Consider the following 7,500-nt stretch of genomic DNA (forward strand, 5'->3'; position numbering starts at 1 on the left):
CTTGGTGATTTGGGGGGTTTATATAGCAAAGTGCAAACGATAACAGAATGGTCACTGATGCTCTTGTCTAACACGTTCATATCGGTTATCGAGTGTTCGTTATTAGTGTATATGTGATCCAACAGGGTAGAGGAAGTGGACGTAACTCTAGTAGGATTTTTTATCAATTGGTGTAAGCCAAAAAGTGTGATGGTTGACTGCCAGGCTGGTTGGGGTTTTAATAGGTCATAGTTAAAGTCACCAAGCAGTAAGGTGTTGCGGTTACAAGCGTTAACTTGATCCATCATATGCACAAAGTCATCAAGCCAGGTATATGGCGATGCAGGGTTTCTATATAGGTATCCAAGAAGAATGGGGGGTGACATGCAATATTTCATTTCAATCCAGATGCACTCAACCATTGTGTTCTCTAAATCAGTTCTCCTTTTCACATATTGGGATATACTATTGTGTATATAGATTGCAAGTCCAGTTTCACCATGGCTGACTGCATCCCGACGGATTATGTCATAGTTGGGGATCGACAGCATTTCGTTTGTTATTCGGGAGTCAAGACGCGTTTCACTGAGTCCAAGCACGTGGATGATAGGGGGTCCATTCAAAAGTAAACATATATCGGGTATTTTGTTATACAAATGGTAGACATTTAAGTGAGCAATTCTTGTCCCGTTGGCTTGGCCAAACCGCACGGTATTTCCATGTAAGTCTGACATCTTTTTCAGTGGATAGTTATGATCAATATTATTACAAAAAAAGATAAAAAAAAAAATAATAAAAAAATAAAAGACTAAAATAAAATAAAACAAGATTTTTTTTAAACTCAAAAAGTAGCTGACAGCTCCAATACAGCTACTGGAACAACCAAATAAAATGTCAAAATACAACACGATGTACACACTCAACTCAAACAGGAAAACCCACACCCACAATAATAATGTAAAAGTAGGAAAGGAGTGTCACTGTGATTTTAGAGTTCACAATCGTTCCGCACACTTTGCAGCTTGTTATTGTTCAGTAGCACCGTAGGGAGGTAACTATACGAAATAATCCATGAAAAGAAAACAATAAAATAAGAATATGATAAAAGAATAATAATAATAAGGGGGAAATAATAACACAAAGGTAGAAGGTCACGATGAGTCAAGTTCAAAGAATATTTTACACAGTTTGTGCAATAGCAGCACTCTGAGGAGGTTCACCAGAGTTCAGGTTATTCTTTAAGGTTCAGGTTGTTCTTTAACAGGGTTGTTCGACTGCCAACATCAGGGTTCAGTTTTTTTTTTTACTTCACTTGTTTCAACACACACTCACACTGTGTCGAAGTTCTTGAAAGAACACACACACACACACACACACACACACACACACACACATGAATATATATGTTGAAAAGTTTCAAAAGTTATAACCAAATGGGGGGAAGAAAGCAGGTGGCGGCCAGTTGTACCACAGATGTGGTGGTGGTGTGTGGACGGGGAAGGCAGGGTGGTGCACAGGGGGAGGGAGGTGTGGTGGTGCCATGGGTCTGTACAGAGCACTGTATGACCACGGTGCCCTGCGTTCGGCACTGTGTGCACTGTTGGCGTGACTGAAGGACGGCGGCGGGCAGGAGAAGTGATGCTGGGGTCGGGTCACGGTCTGTGCATGTGTATGTGCATGCTTTGATGATGCATGCTTATGAATATGTGTGTGTGTGTGTGTGTGTGTGTGTGTGTGTGTGTGTGTGTGTGTATACACAAATGAAGAGAGAGAGAGACTTAAAGTTATCAAATTGTTGAAAATAGTTTTTTTTTCCCTTTCCAATAACTGTTCACCATATTCATGCATTTTACTCACCTATAGTTTGTGGCTATTGAATATAGAGTAAATTGACATAGTTTCTTTCAGTTTAAAAAAAAAAAAAAAAAAAAAGAGAAAAAAGAAATAAAGTAAAAATAAATAAAGTTGGGATATAGGAATTTGTTTAATGTCCATAAAAAAGAGGATAGTTCCTCTCATTTGAATCCTGATGTTTATTGAAGTTTTGAAGGAAAATTGTTTATGACATAGGCTTTCATTTACATTCATTTAGCTTTCTTTGCATGATCTTTTCTGTTTGAGAGAGCAGGGTTTTCATTTTGAATGTTTTCAGCAATAGCCTTTGAAAGCGAGAGCTACTTATCACATTGATTAAAAAATCATTTGTGATGTGTGATGTCAGTTTTAAAGTAAGATGACAAGTTAAGGTACGTGATGTGACAATAAACAGTGACATGTTCCTTCCGTTGTGTTATAAATGAGAGCTGGTGGATATAAAGAGATATATGAACACACAAAACACACAAACTGATACATGTAACTACCCTTGCAAAAGATGGCTAGCTCGTATTTTAATGTACAAAAGTTTATCACACAGTGCTTGTCTGTAAATCCCTTGTCTTTGTGTCAGTTAGGTTCATTGTTAAAATCATACCTGGGCCAGTCATTGTGTTTTTCTTTTACAGCATTGCTGAGTGTGTGATTTCGTGACATTTTCTCGTTTATCATCCATGTTCCAATCAACATGTTTGTGTGTTGTCTGCTTCTTATGTACTGTTACTTGTATGTATTTGTGTGTACTTATGTATTTGTATTGCTTTTGTAGACTTGTTTTATTGCTAGTGACTGTATTTTATGCTGATTAGTTTCCTGAGTAACAAAATTCTTCAAATCTTTCTGTCGTTTACTAGGGTACATGTGTGTTGAGTTTACAGGAGAGAGCATTAATACACCTATTTCAACAATGAATCCATGTTTAATTTTCATTTGATCTGATTCGGGCACAACGTTTGAGTTAACACAAGCAAAACGTACTCAGCATGATGTTACCTAAAATAACAGCTCAGCATGTTTCCTTTAATTAATTATGATTATATGACATTCTGTTCTCGCTCTAGCAGTTGAGATATATTTTTGTTTCGCTGTTCCTAAATTTTGTTTCTTCATATTTATGTTCCAAGTTGGAATTGTGCAAGATAGGATGTTTTATAATCAGGCTAGATATATTTTAGTTTTACAGTTCTTTCTTGTTTTTTTTTTTTCATGTTTATATACTGATATAGAATTGTGCAAGAAGGGATGTTTCATTGTCAGCGTCTTAGCAACCAGTATTCATTTTCGTTGTTCAGTTTGTGGAAATGATGAGAGTTTGATGCTGAATCCAGGATAGACAGAGTGGTGTATGTTATGTGTGTAGTTTAGTGTGAGGGAAGTGTGAATGGTAGATGTCATCATTGTTATTCTTGTCAGTTGTTGATGCTACAGTGCAGTTCCCTCTCTCTTCCACTCTTTAGCTGTCACTCTGAGTTTCCAGTTGTCTGAACATGTGTGCATTTCTGTGCATGTGTATGTGCATGCTTTGATGATGCATGCTTATGAATATGTGTGTGTGTGTGTGTGTGTGTGTGTGTGTGTGTGTGTATACACAAATGAAAAATGTTGATTAATCATTGCAGGTATGTGATTAGACATTTAAAGTTTTTCACCATCCCAATCTAGCAGTATAAAAAAGTGTTAATTTTATTCATAAAACAATACCTAATACCCAGTAGATATTGGTAAGTACCTGTACACTGCAGGTACTAGTGTACAACATACACAACAGACTTTCCAACACATTAGCAGTGTTGACAGGTTCTTGCCTCTGTGTTTGACAGCAGACTGATCAGTAGTATGAAAACTTCCCACAAGCTGCCCGATTCGTCGCTTGTCACATCGCAAGCATGCATGTTTGAATTCCATAGATGCGTAAACATGAATGAGAACGTCATGTCATTGTGACACAGAATGGCCAGTGTCAGTGATGTGTTTTGCTTTAACTGTTGTTTCACTGAAGTTTGCAGGAATGTTTTGCGTTGTTTGGCAGACGTATAATGTAGAGAATATTCTTTCATTTTCTTATGTACGTGATGTATGTATTGCATGCTGCTGTACAGTGTTTGTGAAGGACCTAGAGCTGTAGGGCTATATGCTTAAAATGTATTTATTTATTATCATCATCATCATCCTAAACATAAGTGCTGTAGTTTAGGGTATGATAGCTTGCTTTTTCATGTGCTTGCAGCGGTAGTGTGTCAGACTATAGACAACATTGAATTTATTGATAGCTTGGATGATGCTGTCAAGGTTTTGAAAGAAAGAAAAAACAATTTTTTTTAGCATCCTGTGTTTGACAGTCACAGCGGATGCACTGCATTGTTTTATATTAGAGGTTTTTCAGCTGTTTGTGAGCATCTTTCGACACGGTCACTCACACATTCTTCATGCTGCCTGGGCCAGGGGGGTAGGGGAAAATGAAACAGGAGCAGTGTCTTTCTTTAATATGTTTGGAAAAAGAAATCTTTTTTCTTTTTTTTTCTTTCTTGTTAATGAAGATGCGTACTGATACAGACTGACAACAAGAAAAACAGCAACAACAACAAATATCGACACACACACACACACCTCCCTCTAAAAGCAAGGTAAAACAGAAGTCATGATTTTTTCCCCGGCCTAATGCTTGCTAAACATGATAAAGACAATTTAGAATGGTGGCTACATTATATGGCATAATGGAGAGGAAAAAAGTCTTACATAAAAGAGGCTTTTGACAAAGATGATTTTCAGCTTTTTTTGCAAACAAAAATACTCACTATTCTAATTCTGGCTGCTGTTCTGGTACATAACATAAGAAACGGGAAAGGTTATTATAGGATGATGAAATGTAAACTAATGGGATTTAAATATGACAAGAGAATTTACTGTTATAAAATCTAGTCTAAGAATAACAGTACATACAAAACATTTACTGGTTGAGATATTTCAGTGTGGCTAGCACAGAAGGGGTTAAACATGCTTCAAAAGAAAACACAAACAAACTTGTTGAAGGTATTTAAATGCATTGTCATAGTTTGGATGTTCAGAATCTAGTGTGGTGGCAAAGGCAGACGTGTTCGTGAGTTTTTACAGTGCTGGCCATACAGCATGTGTTAGGCTTTGTCAGCAGTTCTTCCAGTTTGTGTGTGTGTGTGTGCTTGGGTTAGTGTCAGGGTGTAGGTGTAGGTGTGGGTGTGTGGGTGGTGGTGGTGGTGGTGGTGTGGAGGGGTCATGCCTGTGAGATATCACATATTATGGGCATACATGCATGTCTTCGTGCATACTTGCAAAATGATTATTAAAAAAAAAAAAAATCCCAACAGATCATGTTTATGCTGAATCAAAAAAATCCCTGAGCCAGTTCTTTGTTTTACAGTTTTGAAATTAGAGGAGTGAATGAGTGAATTCTTTCAACAAGGAAATATTTTATGCTAATTTTTGTTTTTGTTTTTTTATTTTATTTTATTTTATTTTAAAGAAAATTTTTGGATGCTGCTGTAGCGTTCAGCTCATTGGTTCAGATTAGAGAAATCTCCAAGACAAAGGCAGCATTGGTTTCATGATCAACACATTTAGCTTTGAAGGTAAATAAAATGCTTTTATCTATTCATTCCTTTATTTCTGTTGCAGTTCGCAGTTTTATCGCTTAGGCAAAGATAAAAAACAACATCCAGTGTAAGTTTTGTAGCAGACAAAATCTTTAACACAATCAATGTTTGGTGGCTTATGCGAACACACCATGCATGCACACCTCCGAAATTGAGAGTACAGCTGCCTGTTTGAATGATAGGTGTGTCTGACAATGATCATCACAACAGCAGAGGAGGCAACTGCTGTCCTCTGTACTGGGGGTTGGAATTTGATTGTAGCAGAGACCGTCTTGGAAGGGTTAAAGTGTGGTCTATCATGTAAAAAAAACCCCAAAACCTCACGTTGTTGATCAGGATGGAAGGTAGGAAGTTTGTAACCACACAGAAGAAGAAGAAGAAGAAGAAGAAGAAGAAGGAACAAACCAAACCAACCCCAGACAATTTTGGTCATTCAAAGACAAAACAGTGCAGCAATAAACATAAGAACAAATTTTACTGGGCGACAACAAGCAGAACCTTTTGGCAAAGTGTGCTTTTGAGAAAACCACAAAAACAAAACAACCCGAACTAACCAGCCAACCATCCCTCCAAACAACTTTAGTTTAAACAAATTTTAGTCCTTTAAAAACAAGGCAATGCAGTAATAAACATTAGAACATTGATTGAGCAACAATTAAACAAATTTTAGTCCTTTAAAAACAAGACAATGCAGTAATAAACATTAGAACATTGATTGAGCAACAATTAAACAAATTTTAGTCCTTTAAAAACAAGGAAGTGCAGTAATAAACATTAGAACATTGATCGAGCAACAATGAAACAAATTTTAGTCCTTTAAAAACAAGGCAATGCAGTAATAAACATTAGAACATTGATTGAGCAACAATGAAACAAATTTTAGTCCTTTAAAAACAAGGCAATGCAGTAATAAACATTAGAACATTGATTGAGCAACAATTAAACAAATTTTAGTCCTTTAAAAACAAGGCAATGCAGTAATAAACATTAGAACATTGATTGAGCAACAATTAAACAAATTTTAGTCCTTTAAAAACAAGGCAATTCAGTAATAAACATTAGAACATTGATTGAGCAACAATTAAACAAATTTTAGTCCTTTAAAAACAAGGAAGTGCTGTAATAAACATTAGAACATTGATTGAGCAACAATTAAACAAATTTTAGTCCTTTAAAAACAAGGAAGTGCTGTAATAAACATTAGAACATTGATTGAGCAACAATTAAACAAATTTTAGTCCTTTAAAAACAAGGCAATGCAGTAATAAACATTAGAACATTGATTGAGCAACAATTAAACAAATTTTAGTCCTTTAAAAACAAGGAAGTGCAGTAATAAACATTAGAACATTGATTGAGCAACAACAACAACCAGAACCTAAAAACAAGGCATACTTCTGGGAAAAAAGAACAAAACCAAACCATCCCACCCACTCCAAAGCAATTTTGATTCAACAGATTTTAGTCCCTTAAAGACAAAGCGATGCAACAATAAACATTAGAACATTGATTGAGCAACAGCACCAACCAGAACCTTATGACAAAGCATACTTTTGAGAAAAACAACAACAAACAAAACAAACCCAAACAAACCACCAACCCCAAAACAACTTTGGTTTGTGCTGCAATAAACATTAAAACATTGATCGAGCAACAACTACAAGCAGAAGCTTCTAACAAAGCATACTTCTGAAAAAAAAAGACAAAAAAGAAAAGAAAAAAAACAACCAACCAACCAATCAATTTAAAAAAATCTTTTTCCTTTAAAGACAAAACACTGCAGCATATAAACATTAGAACCTTGACTGAGCAACAACAACAAAAACAAGCAGAAGCTTCAAACAAAAAGTGTGCTCCAGTAATCATCATCAACAACAACAACAAATTTTTTTTTTTTTTTTTTTTTTTTTTTTTTGCTACCAACAGGCTACGGCCACCGACGCATAGGCTCTGACGAGTATGCGCGCATCGCGGCGGCCAACGCGACGGCGATGACGACGGCAACGGCAGCAGCAGGGGT

General features: G+C 36.3%; 1 pseudogene across 1 annotated transcript in view; it reads left to right on the forward strand.

Annotated features, from left to right (window-relative positions):
- The window catches only part of LOC143282815 (mitogen-activated protein kinase kinase kinase 7-like), a 64,179-nt pseudogene that overhangs the window by 37,243 nt on the left and 19,436 nt on the right, over window positions 1-7,500 (forward strand). The window contains exon 16 of the transcript XR_013055310.1: window positions 7,407-7,500. This exon is cut by the window's right edge and continues 254 nt beyond it. The product of XR_013055310.1 is annotated as a mitogen-activated protein kinase kinase kinase 7-like (transcript). The remainder of the gene's footprint in view (window positions 1-7,406) is intronic.

The sequence above is a fragment of the Babylonia areolata genome, chromosome 6 (assembly GCF_041734735.1).
Source record: "Babylonia areolata isolate BAREFJ2019XMU chromosome 6, ASM4173473v1, whole genome shotgun sequence".
Lineage (NCBI taxonomy): Eukaryota > Metazoa > Mollusca > Gastropoda > Neogastropoda > Buccinidae > Babylonia > Babylonia areolata.